The following is a 16,125-nucleotide window of genomic DNA, read 5'->3' on the forward strand; positions in this document are numbered from 1 at the left end:
AAATCTATGAGGACCACAAAAGAAGTCTCCGAGGACCTTTTGCTCTCAGCCGACCACAGTTTGAGGAATTCTACTGTAGAGTCTGAAGTATGAAACACATTTACTAAAAGATAAATAAAAAGACAATGAGAACATTGACAAAGCATATGTTTATATTAATTAATTAATCATCAGACTATCAGAAAAATATTATACCTCTGATATTTAAAAGAAACTTGTTATTCTTATTCACAGAGTAATACAGCACAAAAATAAAGCAACCAATAATATTTCTAAAGCTACAGCTATGTTCTATGAAAACGTGAAGCTGCAGGTATTACATGTACTATTTTCAATACATTCCTGAGAAGTCTTCTGACATTTCACCTATGGACTAGTGTGCCTCTAGTCTGCTGAAAAGAGTTTTTTTTCGAACTCACACTTACCACGATTAATGGACTCTGGAGAGTAGTTAAAGAGGAATGGAAAGTAATATTCCTGAACATATTATGAAACCTCGTTGTAACAGGGAAAGCATGATGCAGACGTACATGTCAGAAAGAAAAGCGAGCAGATAAATCATTCAAAGAGTAAACATTTGCATTTTAAACTTTTATCGAAATCGCTTTAAAAATGTGCTGACGTTCTCGTAAGTACATAACCGTTCAGTAATATGCTCTTAATTTGGTGAATTATTAATAATGTAAATGAAAAAGACAACAGAAATTATAGTTATTCGCAGTTCATTGCCTTTTAGTTTTACTTCCCTTGTCATTAGGAGTTACAGTTTCGGCATTGGTATTTCGCCTTATAGGGAAATTTGCTGCCATCTTCTCTCTATTATAGGCATTCTTAGTTGTCGATTACAGATAATATTTAGGAAAATTTTCGGTATATTCAAATTACATAACGAATATCCATGGATAGCCAACGAATTAAAATCTTTGACGAAAAGCGTAGCAAAACCCACAAGCATGACAGAGTTCTTCTCATTTCTATTTTCGTTTTGCTTATATTGTCCATCACAGAACAAACATCTCTAAAACAAGCCTTAGAAAGCAACGCTTCTGGGAGCAATTGCCTTAATCGTGATCAATGGGAAAAGCGTGTTTCTGAGATAGAGAGACAAGATTACAGATAAAAGGATTTTCGATTCGCATTTAGTGCTTGCCTGCGGAAACGCCTTCTTTTTGATCACGCACAGCATTTCCAATTCTCGCTTCAGGAATCGATCTTCGAGCAAGACCACAATAAGTTCCAATTTTTGAGGCTCGGGCAACTTTGGTAGAACAAAATATTCCCCAGTGATTTCTGTTCTCCGTGCTCTATCTCAAAACTTTTTTCCGCCCTCCAGCTGCTAAAGAGGCATTCAGTTTTTACTTCTGAAACGGCCGTCATAAATAATCAATGCCAATTACGTATAACTGTATAAACTTTCATAAATCTCTATCTCGTGAACTGGTTTGGAATTACCTATTCAGTATCCTAAGATTTATATTTTCTTTCGTTGTTTCTTTTATTTGTAAATCTTGTTTGTAAAGAAAGATATTTATTTTAAAAGTTCGTAGAAAATGCGATGCTTGAAAGGAAAGTAATAATTTATGAGAAAATATAATGTTGGTTTCCGGCAAAAGATATAAAACTTATTGTTATGAGTTATTTAAGTATATTTAAAACATGCTTAGGGTGTTTTTGAAACATATTATAAGGCTGGGGAAAAATAATGTAATAACATTTTAAGACAGAACATATATTTGTAAGCAATAATTTTTATTTTTTTATTTCACAATAATTTAGAATAGAGTTTCGAGGATACTCGGTAAAGTATTTCGGATATTCAAGACTTTTTTTTTAGATTTTCCTGCAGGAACAGCTCATTCATAACAGTATAAAGTTATTACCATCCGTCCTTTCTTAGACATGCTTTATTTAAATGCCTTGCTCACTACCCTTGGGATAGCTATGTTTCATGTTTTACTAATAGATAGTTTCAAGTTTATTTCTGTATCATTTTCCTTGTCTTGGAACAAGACTTGCTCGGACCAGATGTTATGCAACGTTAACTGCAAATGGCAAAGTTTAAAACTATGAAGGTTAACTTTAACCGTAAGCCTAATGGAGTTACAACGTTTCGCTACCCTCTTGCCGGTAATAAGAGCCTCCTAGAATTGTGAAAGAACTAGAAGAGGGTTCAATTGCATTCGGTCCGCTGTGAAGAAAGCTTGATGTCCATTTCGATTCCAAATGCTTGTAGATTTAATTTAGGATATTATTATAACCGAAGCAGTATCTCTCGATAAAGGCAAGTAGTCTGTGACTGTAAATTTTGTACGAAAAGCATTCACTTTTTATATTATTACTTTAATTTTATAGCACATGCCAAGAGTAGTAAATAAAGTTCTGTTTATATTTTAAGCTGTACCTTGTGTACTTTAAAGTAGTAGCAGAGGCGGTAATTCACCAAGGTACCATTAAATTCTGCTGAGAGCAGTTAAAGGCAAATTCATATTCATTTTTACCACAGACGTATAACCTACCAGCTAGCCAAGTTGAGCTGAACCCCACGGTTTGTTAGCCCATAGGCAAAAAACCGAACCTATTTGCATAAATAGGTCGGTCGGTTTACTGAGATGCCTAGGCTTATTTCTTATTTTTGCGGGATTGCTCATTTTTTTATATACAACATGAAAAAAAAAACATTGAGGGGACGGGCTTTTTGGAAGCAACCCAAAATCATAATGTTTGCATTATATAATTAAGGAAAATGTGAGTGTTTACATGATAGGATAATTTTTGTAAGCACTCCTTTCTTTCTTTAAATGGGAATCAAACTTTCTTCACATCCTTCCAACCGGCGGTCCAACATCGGTACGTGCAAGGTACGTGTGCGCACTACTGCATATTTGAACATTTATATAATAAAGGTCTCAGGACTTGTGTTTCTCTTCATTTGCTTTGAAACATGGTATGCCCTGAATAAGAACAGGGAGCTTACTCAAGCTATGTTCAAGATTTGTGCATAACAGACGACACAAGCAGGAAGGGTATACGAAACCCTTATTTTCAATACTTTACAGGCACTTCTGAACTTCGGAATACAGAGACCAACCACTTGTGGTCTGAACGTAAGAATATAAAACTACTAACTAAAACTCTAACTAAAAGCTAACTTTGAATTAGTATACAAATGCTCTGCACTAAGACTGAACTTTATTTAAAAAGGGTACGTATGTAGTACGTCGAGCTGCTGAAACTACAATACGTTTGCAAATATCAAGAGGGCTAAACCTCTGGCCTTAAAGGCAACCAGCAACCGCGTGAAAACTCGTAAAACTGCAGTGGCAAGCGGCTTGCTTCCTGAAACTCCTTCTCTCTCTCTCACTCTTGGCGAAAAGCCACAACTTAAATACTTGGGTGTTAGCAAAACAATTTGCATAAACAAGTTAAAGCATTTAATTCTGGCCGGAAGTAGAAAATAAGAAGTGATAGTATAGATTTAAAATAAAATAAACGTTAGTAAAACTTAGGATCCTTACAAAGGAAAGTAATATCTTCCTAAAACGCATTTCGAATTTTTGAATTTTTAATAGCGTTTGTTATTTGAGCTGAAGGACACTGAGCAAAAAAATAACGGGACGGTTCTATATCTCTTGTTCTACTGGACCGATTGAGGAATTTCAACTTGCGTTTTCCATCTCTCGAAAGCGTGACTTAGGATATGTATTAGATTCATATATAACATTGTTCTAATATAGGTGTTTTGATACAAAATCGAACTTTTTCTGAGATGACATGCTGATGTTTTTTCCATATTTCGATTCTACGACTCAAACTAAGCGAAACTGCCAAGTTTTGTAAAACTCGCGTGAGTACGGTTTAAAAAGTTAGCTCTCAAAATTTTAGCTCCTCATTATTCATTGAATTGATATATATATATATAAATATCTCTTTTTTATTAAACTTATTTGATTCTTCCTTTCACATTCGAAATTTATGTTCATTCCAAATAAAATTCGTCCATTTTTTATCATTTATTTTAAAATTTGTATTCTAAATAGTTTTTATAAATATTCCTGAAAACAATTTTAAATTATAAGCTCTGAAATTTTTGCCGTCATCTTAAAGTAGATGTATTTATAAGAGTACCTGCAAAAAATTTTAGAGTTTTTTTATTCAAAATTTCCTAGGATATACGTGAATTTACATATTGGCATGTTTTGAAAATTGTTTGTTATAAGCGATTATAACGCCAAATGTGGTTTATGAACTTTGTTAAAATTATTTGAAATAATGAACGATGCCTTTTTTCCCTCTTATTTACAATGAAAAAAAATCTGAAAGTTTTTAGATTTTAAATTACGTTCAAAGGGTCGTTTTTTTACAGTTTTGTGTGTTACCCTTATTTATTAAATATCATGTTCACTTGAACCATAAAATACAGTTCAACAGCAATATCGCAAAACAATTTTAAAATGAGCATATCTTGACAATTTCCGATACATAGTTCCGCGGGCTGGAGATGTGTTCCCAAAGTTTCCAACTGAGCTGCCCATTAGGAATGGGATCAGTCAAAACTAACTTCTTCCTGAAAAAGATATGCGTGCGCAAGAAGCTCTTAAGAGTAGAAAACTAAAAGTATGTCTTTGATGATTAGTTAAAAACGAGCAACTGGAATGTGCCAAACACTGAGGTTAAAATTCGATAAATTATTCTTGGGAATTTTGAATTACTTTTTGTATGATTATTTCAAAAATAAGGTATTGAATATAAAATTCTGCTTCTTCTGGAGTAGAACATCCGTGGCCATACTGAGTCATCTGAAAAATATTACATCCGGTGTTTAGAGACAATAGACTATTCTCAGCGAGGCCGAGTGGCACATCGACAACATCCTCGCTGGGATTCAAACCTGGATCTTCTTACTGCAGGTATGTTGTTTCCTTTCCTGAGCGTTAATGATACCATTACTAGCAGGGTTAGTCGGGGGGTATTACCACACTGAGATAATAAAAAATTCTCGCTTACCCACCAGATATTTCAATTCCTTTTTGAGATCCCGAACGTTCTTCGCAATAATGTCAGTATGTTTATCTGGAGCAGAAACAGGTCGATTTGCGTCTAACTCACGCTTCATCTCTTTGGAAGCATCGATTTTACTTTCAATTAGCATAATTTGCATTTGGAGTTGCATGAGTTTATCTTTATAGTCAATTTCTCCGTAAATTTCGCACCAAATTATACAAAATTTAATATTGACGCATAATTTGAGTCGCAGAATCGAACAAAATACCTATATTAGAACAACTCTATATATAAATCTAATATATAATCATATGTCGCGATTTTGAGACATGAAAAACACAATTTGAATTTCGTCAATCAGCCCAGTGAAACGGGAGATAAAAGAACAGTCTTATTCATTTTTTTTTCGCAGTGTACATATAATCTATTTGTTTTGTTATGGATTAGTGAATATTCGTCTTTTAAATTACTTTGAATTTAACGAATAATAAGTTGCATCTAGAAAGGAGATATCTTTCCTTTTTCTCACGTTATCTTAGACACACAAGTGCTGTTACGACGCGATTAACGATACGAATGCGTAGTTCGAAAGGCGAGTAATAACTTGACGATTCTTGTTCGAACGCTAATTTTGTTTCGACGAGTTTGCATCAGTGGTAAATTTGATCTTGATTTGGATACAAAAATACATGACGATATCTTTCATTTATATTTAATGAAAGCACCAAAATATATCACAGTAATGCAGATACATCTCAACGGCGAACCACAGTTACATAGTGTAAAAACACAGAAGAATTCTTTTGCGCAACATCGCCCTCTATGCTATGAAAAGTTCCAACACACCCCACCTGTGCTCTGTTAAGAGCACACTAAATTTACATATCAATAATATATTTAGATATAATCACAAATCAATATGGACGAATCAATACTAAAAATTACATTGCTAATTAATACAATACATGACACAAACATATATATATATATATATATAACTTTAAACTTCAAAAGGATAGATCAATTGGACGGGTCTTCAATAAAGTCCTTGAGAAGTACGAATCAAACATGAACACACATACCCATCCCTACCTTTATAAACTTCTTCTATAATTCCAATAGGCCATAAAAATTTTTATTTCGTCGACCCCTCCAGCAATACAACCTCACCCTTTTTAAGATCCCTTTCAGGAGATGGATTGAGAAAAGTATGCGCAGACCGTAATTCGAGGAGATAATTTTCCTTCCACTTTTTCCAAATTTGTTTCAAAAGATTAGTTTGATACAGTTTTCTCCTAGTCAAAGTCCGCCTGTTCAATGGTTCATTCCTGAAAAGGTCGGCGAAATGTACAGGATACGAAATATTTTCTTGCCCTGGGAACAAGAAATGGGCAGGTGTGAGAGCTTCTGGCTCTTTTATTTCATTGTGGACATAAGTAAGAGGTCTATGATTTAAAACTAACTCAATTTCTGATAGAATAGTCATAATTTCCTCAAAGTTAAGAAGAGCCCTTCCGAGAATCTTTCTCAAAGGATCTTTGATACTTTCCATAAGCCTTTCACAAAAACCACCCCACCAAGGCGCGTGAGGCGCAATATATTGCCAAGTTATGGCGTGTATTGATATGAAATCTTTCAATTTTGAATCTATTATAATTTTTGCTAATTCTTTAAGAATTTCATTAGTGGCTCTAAAGCTCTTAGCATTGTCGGAAATGATAACTTTACAATTTCCTCTCCTAGCTAAAAATCTCATAATGACAAAATAAAATTTTTTGTTGACATATTTATGATTAATTCTATGTGCACAGCTCTAGTAACACTGCATGTAAATAATGTTATGTAAGCCTTTTGAGGCGTATCCTCTCCTGATTTTATTAAAACTGGGCTAGTGAAATCTATGCCACTTACAGTAAAAGGAGAGTTTTCAGTAATTCTACTTTTAGGTAGTAGACTAGTTATTTGTTTAGCTGGTTTCAACTTATACTTACGACAAATTAGGCAGTTACCTAATACTCTTTTTATAATTTGTCTACCTCGTGGAATCCAAAATCTAGATCTAATTTTGGCTAGCGTAAATGTAACTCCACCATAAAAAATTTTATTATGTTCTCGAATAATAATTAACTATGTAAATTTAGACTGCTTAGGAAGAAGCATAGGATGAGCTTCATCCTTTGTAAACGCTCCTTCTTCTAATCTTCCTTTTAATGCGCAATACACCACAACTACTGTCGAGAAATGGGGCTAAATTTGAAAGTGGTGAGTTTTTAGGAATCGACTTACCATTTTTAAGGTTCTGTAATTCTAAGTTTAACTCTATGTTTTGCTCATGTTTTATCCAGTCTATTTCAGCATTTTGAAGTTCTTCTGCTGTGAGGGAACCTGCAATCGTTTGTCATTTTTGAAGTTTATTAACAAACCTTTTAACTAGTGCAGTTACTCTTAGTACTTTTAACAAACAACTATATTTCCTTAAATCTAAAATAAATTTCGAATTTTCTACCAAACAGTTATTTTGCATTGTACTTTCAAATTCTTTTCTTAGCTCTAAGTCTATGTCTATAGATTTTAAGTTCTCTCTTTCAGTAGGCCAGTATTCAGGTGATTGGCTTAGGCGTGGTGGACCGTGCCACCAATGCTGGTTTGTAGCTAAATTTGCTGCAGATATTCCTCTGGACAAGATATCTGCAGGGTTATCCTGACCAGGGCAATGAGCCCAATTATTGGTATCTGATAAAGATTGAATTTCTTCTATTCTATTTTTTACGAAAGTTTTGTATTTACTAGCTTGTCCCTTAATCCAACATAATGTAATCATGAGTCGGTCCAAAAATAACTAGAAGTATTAAATTTAAGACATTTACTTACTTGATGGACTAATCTTGCGGACAATAAATCTCCTGTTAATTCCAGTCTTGGTAAGGCTTTCAGAGGAGCTACACGACTTTTAGAACAAATAAAACTGATACTTATCCTCCCATCTTCAGATATAGCTCTTAAATGCAACACAGTTCCATAGGCTAAAAGAGATGAATCTGAAAAAGAATGAATTTCAAATGAAAGAAATTTACAGTTCAAATTTGAAAAATAACATCTAGGAATCTGGAGATCTTCTAAGTGTTCGATTTCACTGCACCACAACTGCCACTTGTGATCCAGTGACGATGGAAGTTTGTCATCCCAGTTCATGTCATGACTCCACAGTTCTTGTAGAGTGCACTTCAGCTTTATGATGAAAGGTCCAAGAAATCCGATAGGATCATAAATACGACCCACTACTCGAAGAATAAATCTTTTCGAAGCAGTTCCGTTCTTGACAAACTTTGATAATTCTTTTACGTTGAAAGATATACTGTCCGCATCTGGATCCCAAAGTAGACCCAACACCTTGGATAGTGAGTCAAGTCCCGTACTTGAGCTTTTTTCCTCATCGATGTCGAACTCAGCATCTTTCCACAGCTTACGTAGTTCCATGGAATTGGTTTTCCATTTTCGTAATATCATGCCACATCTTTTGAGAATTTCTACACTTTCAGTCGTGATTTTCAAAGCCGCTTGTAAGTCTTCTTCGCCTCCAATCAAATCGTCTACATAAAACCATTCTGATAGTAATTTGCAAGTATCAGGAAATTCTTGTTTACATTTATCAAAATGATATTTCAGAGTTGCAGCTAATAAATATGGACTTGGTTTTAGTCCAAATAAAACTCTACTAAAGTTCGTTTCTTGATATGAATTAGAACCGATATCATCAGTCCAGAAGAATCTAGTAAATTTTCTATCACTAGGATCGATCAAAATTTGTAGATACGCTTGCTTTATATCCGCTGTGAAGGCGATTGTATTTTGTCGAAACTTTAAAACCATTTCAAATAGATTTGGATACAAGTTTAGTCCTTTAAATAAACAGTCATTAATTGAAAGTTGTCCTCCTTCATGAGAAGAACCATCAAACACGATTCGAAGTCGACTAGTAGATTTGTCCTCGCAAATGACAGCGTGGTGGGGTAAGTAGAATGACTGCTCAGAATATGACACTTCAGTATCTGACGACGAATTCTCAATGATACCTTCCTTACGATAATCATCAATTACATTTTTGTAATCCTCATAAAAAGCTGTATCATTTCTAAATCTCCTAACCAGACCATCGAAACGTTTCCTAGCCACTTCTCTATTATTTGCTAATTTCTTCTGCATATCTGGTTTCCACGGCAACTTTACACAATACCTTCCATCTACGAACCCAACAGAATTATTAAATTCATCAAGTATCTCCTGTTCCACTAAAGTCAAACACTCCTCTTCCTTGTATTCAATACCTAAACTTTCCAGTTCCCAGAAACGCCTGAGTTCAGCTGATACAGTGCTTTGATCACCTAAAACTAAGTTTACAGCAGCCGTTGTACTCATATCACCACAATTTCCTTGCAAGGACCATCCAAGTTCTGTGTTTACAGCTATCATAGACGTATTTAACCTTTCAAAACCTTTTGTCAAATTCCAATAAAAATCTATACCTATTAACAAGGAAATTTCATTATTATCTGACGCTTGATTATAACCCCACGTTAAAGTTAATCCCTTGGCTTCCATTTCAGCTCTTGTGCTCTCATTTGGCAAATTAATAGCCGCCCTCGAAATTTCATTCTGTTTCCAACTCCTGTATTACGACTTCTTTTCCATCTAAAATATTTCGCAATCTCACTTCAACTCTGCGACATGTTTGCAACCTAGGATCCTTTGCTCCAAATGAATAAATCTTTAGTGTTTATGACTCTAGACATTTTAATCCCAACTTCATAGATACATTTCTTTTAATAAAACTTTTCTCACTACCGTTATCAAACATTGCAATAACTGTACCTGACGATTTACGACCAACAATTTCTGTCCTAACACACTGCAATAAAATCACATTCCTATCATTTACAACTGAATTCGAAATGGTAGGCTGAATTTCCATTTCCTTTTGTTTTCTTCTTCCGGTTTTGAATTAGATTTACACTTGCTAGAATTTTCAAATTTAAAACAAATAGCTTTGGCTTGTCTACCAAAGCAGAATGAACACTGTTTAGCATTACATTTTTTCACAAAACAGTTTGTGTTACAACATAACAGACATCTCCTTTCCTTAATTAAATTATCCCTTTTTTGCTGTACAGTCATGTTTTCACATTCAGTCTTACAGTGACCTTGACCTCAGAATAAACAAACTTCGGAAGTTTTCGCCATAAATTCTGTTACTGACGCGTGTTGATTATTGCGACTCTGAGGGAAGTTTCGTTTCTGATTTCGAAAATTGTTTTGTTTGTGTTCGTTAGAATGAAAATTATTATATGAAGATACATTATTAGAATTAATACGGAATGCTTTTTCTCTTTCACTAATAGCATTATGTAAAATCTTCATCAATTCCTGTAAATCATGACAATTATTTATATTTTGCTTAGAAAATTCAAGAGTCAATTCTCCTGGCAAATGTTTTAGTATTATGTTAGTCAGTATTGTTGTGTATGTTTCCGATTTGACATTTAATTCCTCTAAACATCTAATTTGAGTTTGGGCTTCAAAATAAAGGTTACGAAGGGCCTGAATGTTAGAAGCATTTTTTACAGAAGTGAGCATTTATTAAAATGTCTTTTTGGCCAAACGTTTAAGAAATTAATTTAACAGCCTGTTTATAATTCTCTGGAGTAATTGAGAATCCTTTAATGCTAGCTAAGGCTTTACCACCTAATAACGACTTTAAATAGCAAAATTTGTCAACCTCAGTGAAATTAGAATTATTATGTACAGAATTCTCAAACTGATTCCAAAAATCTAAATATTCTGAAGGCTCACCATAGAATCGAGGAAGCGAAAGTTTAGGAAGTTTAGTTCTGTTTTCTAAATGCAAAGTTTTATTTTCTACGTGAACATTTTCTGGATTTACTGTTTGTTCACCTGACTGATATGGAACTTTTCCAATTGATTTAATTTTTTTTTTTGCAACTTTACTTTAACTGGTATTATTTTTTTCGTTATATTCATCTACTGTGTTAATTTCATCCTTAATTTCTTGTTCTTCTTTCAACAATTCATCAATGTCACTATTTAGTATGTTAATAATTTCAATTTTACTATTCAACTGTTCTAAATATGAATCACATACATCTATGTCAATATCTGATTCATTCAAATATATGTTTATTTTTTCTAATAACTTTAAAGTTTGTTCACGATGTGTGTCACGCTTAGTTCGAAGCTTTAACAATTTAGCCATTTTCACAGTTCCTAGCAACAAATTTTACCCCTCAAATACTTTAACAATAAATTCTAATTCTAGAATTCTAAGAAACCAAACTGTAATTTTCAACAACAAATCACACTTCAAAGCATTAACAACAAATTCTAATTCTAAGAAAACACAACATTTTCTTACTTGCAAATACATTCAGTAAATGCGAAACATAAAATTGTAAATTTTTACCAAACAAGATGAACGACATCAAACAACTTTACCACTTCAACAATTACAAAATATTCTATTCAAACAAATTTTCAACAAAACTGTTTACTCACCCCACCATTACGATAATTTCCGGCGACAGCACCACATGTTACTAAGCGATTAACGATACGAATGCGTAGTTCGAAAGGCGAGTAATAACTTGACGATTTTTGTTCGAACGCTAATTTTGTTTCGACGAGTTTGCATCGGTAGTAAATTTGATCTTGATTCGGATACAAAAATACATGACGATATCTTTCATTTATATTTAATGAAAGCACCAAAATATATCACAGTAATACAGATACATCGCAACGGCGAACCACAGTTACATAATGTAAAAACACAGAAGAATTCTTTTGGCGCAACAGCGCCCTCTATACTATGAAAAGTTCCAACAAGTGCTGTTGAGCGTGTATTTCAACTGCGTAAGTTTATCCAATGAAAATGTGCAGAATATTCTATTACTTTATTTCCAATACCGCATGACATTTTGTGCATCAGAAATCTCATATATATCATGTTAATGAGATTATTAATGTAAACTCGGCGTCTAGGGGATTTCTACGCTGACGACACACATTTAGGTGACTAAGTATTTATTTAGTTATTGATGGAGATACAGTGATGTGTATTTACAAATGAAAAAAGAGTTATAATTGAGCAGTTAACAGCTTCGCCATCTATTAATACGTCTTAGTCGAAAACATGACTGCTCTCTTTCGCTTCCATCGTCCATCCTTCGTCTCACTGCAATGCCGTTAGTTGTGTTGAGTTGTTGAACTCCTGCTACTCACACTCGTTTATCCTGACACGTCAGGGCCTCCTGGCGATGATGGAGTTACAGCAAAATCTGAAAAGAGTAATTAAAAAAAAAAAAAAAAAGGAAAAAAAAAAGGTGTCTGGATGGGAACCATCTTGGAACGTTCTGAGAAAAAAAAAAAAAGAAGCGTCATTTGCTTGGAGTGTCAATAGATCATTCTGGAACATCTTGAGGGAAAAAGAAATGTTATTTCTCCAGACCGTCTTAAATTCTCGAGCGTCTTTAGGAGCATATCTGGAACATCTTGGCAAGGCAAATAAAAAAGGAACATCTTAATAAATCTTGTATATATAAAAATTCTTTGTAGAGAGAAAGAAAAAAAACTTTTCAACTGATTAAAAAAATAATGAAGAGGAAAAAATGAAAGGTAGTAAATACTAAATAGAATGTCCAATTGAAGGGTATATCGATTCTAAATTAAGGGTTCATTGTTGAAAAGGCCATTGTTTCATCGAATCAGCAGCTGTGGAAGTTGTATTCGGACCTTCATGTATTCCGACTTTCTCTACGTCATAGCGGTCATTTGGCTTAACAGCTGTGACTTTGTAAGGTCCAAAAAATCGGGGACGGAGTTTGATTCCAGTTCCAAATTGAGTACGTTGAAGTGCGACTTGATCACCAACGTTGTATAAGTTTGGTTGTTTGCGGTGTTTGTTATATTGACGTCTATTTTCTTCTTGAAGTCTGAGAATATTGTTTTTCGCTTCGTCGCGTAATCTTTCTTTTTCTTGTAAAGTGGATTGGAAGTGTTCCTCTTCAAGTATTTGCTTAATTTTGATATCGTCTTTGTTTTTCATCTTTATTCCAAAAAGTAATTCAAAAGGCGTGAACTTAGTGGCTTGAGATGTAGTGCTATTTATGATTCTCTGCACAGAAGCAACATGTTTAAACCACTTTTCGAGATCGTCTAAAGATAGCTTAGTTAAGACGGGAATTAAAATACCATGCATGCGTTCAATCTGTCCATTTGCACGTGGAACGCCCGTAGTTATTGTGATGTGTTCAATATTCTCGTCAAGACAATAGGTTTGAAAGTCAGTCGAAGTAAAAGCTGTACCCCTGTCTGAGATAATGCGTCGGGGATTACCAAAAGTTGTTTGCTGTAATTTCAGTTTGTCGACAGCAGCTTGAGTGGTTGTTGATTTAACAGGATAAAGCCAAAGAAACTTTGAGAATGCATCGACAACTGTAAAAAGATATTTGTAATTAAAGATATTTGAAAGTTCTTGTTTGTTGACGGCAGTGGACCCAAAAAGTCTATATGATAAGTATCAAGTGGTGTATCGCCTTTTGGAATCGGATGAAGAAAACCTTCCGCTTTACCAGCCTTTCTGGAAGAAAGAATGCAGAGTACGCACTTCAAAATGATTTTTTTAACAATCGCAGATAAATTAGGGATGTAATATTCACTTTTAATAATGGATTCCGTTTTGAGAGCAGAAAAATGACCTTTAGAGTGAACATTTTGCACTATTTCGGTTTGCATTGCCTGAGGTACAACTAATAGTTCATTGTCTTCAACTATTTTATACAGCACACCGTTCTTTAAGGAGTAGTCATCTAAAGGGGTTCTTTTGAAAGTATGTTTGATCCTCGTAATGAAGTCATCACTTGATTGTGCGTCAATAATCTTTTGAGTGACACTGTCAATGGCAATTAACATGACAGGGAAACGACTTAGAGCATCTACATGTTTCATAAGCTCCCCAGAGCGGTGTTTTATTGTGTAATCAAAGTCTTCAAGGTAAAGAGCCCATCGAGCAATTCTTGGTGTTATGTCTTTTTTAGACATAGTTTTTTCAAAAGCAGCGCAATCTGTAACAATATCAAATTTTGTTCCGGCTAAATAATGTCTAAATTTTTTAAGGGCTTCAATGATGGCTAGGATTTCTAGTTCATAACTGGAGTATTTCTCTTCTTGGGGGGGGGTAGTTTTCTTGCTCATATAGTAAATTGGGTGGAAGGAACCATCAGTGCTTTGTTGCAAGAGAACAGATCCGTAACCGTATTTACTTGCGTCACAATGAAGTTGAAGAGGTAAACCTTGTTGGTAAAGGTGCAGAACAGGATCACTGGAAAGTGCTTCTTTCAGTTTTAAGAAAGCGTGCTGTTACGCAGGACCAAACTCAAAAGGAGCGGACTCACGTAGTAAGTCACTGAGGGGTTTTGCAATTTTGGCATAATGTTGAATAAATTTTCGAAAGTAACCAGTTAGGCCAAGAAAACTTTGCACCTGTTTAGCTGTTTTGGGTTCAGGAAATGACTGTACAGCGCGTGTTTTGGATGGTGAAGGTCGAATGGTGCTATCTTGAATAACATAACCTAGGAATTCAATTGTTTTCCTTAGAAAGTTGGATTTCTGAAAGTTTATTTCTAGACCATAGTCTGAGGCAAGTTGAAGGACTCGTCGTAACTCATCTATTAATACGTCTCAGTCAAAAACATGACTGCTCTCTTTCGCTTCCATCGTCCATCCTTCGTCTCACTGCAATGCCGTTAATTGTGTTGAGTTGTTGAACTCCTGCTACTCACATTAATGTAAACATGCTATTAAAATTATTATACGAAAAATAAAATAAAATTTCTTTTCGAAAGAGCTGAACTGATTTCCCTCACAAAAGTTTAAACAAAATGGGAAATAATTATTTTATAAAACAGTATTAAAATAGTTAATACACTAAATCTTAATGTATACTTTTGAAAAAACTTTCGGTAGCATATTATTTGATACAAAGCTAAGAATAAAGGAACATACTGACGGAACAATTCTGTTTTTCGCTGTCACATAAATAAAAGTCGAAAAATCAATAGCATGTAGGGAAACTAGATTTTGAATCCTCACGAAGTTTTCGCCGTATGATTTCGATTGCTCTTCAGACAACAAATTATATGTCAACTCTCGTAGCATGTAAAATAATTCAAAAACAAAACATTCTTCACGGCTGAGCGCTTTTGAAAATCTTCTTGACGTATTTGGCAATTGGGTCGTGAATTCTTGAAATTTCATGCTCCGGTCGAGAAAAAAAGGTAAGGTTCAATCCGTTCTTTCGTATGAATTTATGTCACATGTTTTTGAATTGTGAGGTAACTCTAATGCTTCTCGTTTTGCAATATAAAGATTTTTAATTGCAAGTGAGGTAATTGAAGAAACATTTACACTCGAATTATGTGGGGGATTCTCAGCTTTCAATTAATATTTAAAATTTACTTATTTAATAGAGAAGCTCAAAAGGCAAAGATTAACACTGCTTTCATTTTATTACTTTTAAACTCTCTTTTCAAATATAGACTAAAATGATCCTGTTTTTGAATAAAAATACAATTCCTCGATTCATAACTTCTTGTATACATATTTTAAATTGCAAGGTTTCTTGATGTTACTCCAGGATCACAGCCCTTGAACGCATGTTCGTTAGTAAAGCAAGACTGCCAATATTTTTTATCTCAGGAGCAAGTCTTGAATTACGCTTGGAGGTTTAATGACGTTGTGAAAGAGTGGCACTTTAAATCTTTCTAGAGGAAAATCTTGTCGGTAAGTGGAAGAGTGTTATTTTCAGATTCCTTTCCTTGGCGTGTTTTTGATCAAACCTGGAATAGAGTTTAGGCTAATAACTCTTATGTGATGTGATAAATAAAAAAAAAAAAAGAAAAGATAAATGTGTTCCCAAAGTTTCCTTATGATCTGCCCATTAAGAATGGGATCGGTCAAAGCTAATTTCTTTCTGAATAAGATATGCGTGCGCAAGAAGCTCTTAAGAATAGAAAACTACAAATATCTATCTTTGATGATTAGTTAAAACGAGCA

The 16,125-nt window shown here is 34.2% G+C and overlaps 1 protein-coding gene across 9 annotated transcripts in view; it reads left to right on the plus strand.

Moving 5' to 3' along the window:
• LOC118196632 (neuropilin and tolloid-like protein 2) overlaps positions 1-16,125 on the plus strand; it is a 444,544-nt gene that overhangs the window by 341,850 nt on the left and 86,569 nt on the right. The window lies entirely within an intron of this gene.

The sequence above is a fragment of the Stegodyphus dumicola genome, chromosome X1 (genome assembly GCF_044657685.1).
Source record: "Stegodyphus dumicola isolate Sdum_Otavi_A_Nest chromosome X1, ASM4465768v1".
Classification (NCBI taxonomy): domain Eukaryota; kingdom Metazoa; phylum Arthropoda; class Arachnida; order Araneae; family Eresidae; genus Stegodyphus; species Stegodyphus dumicola.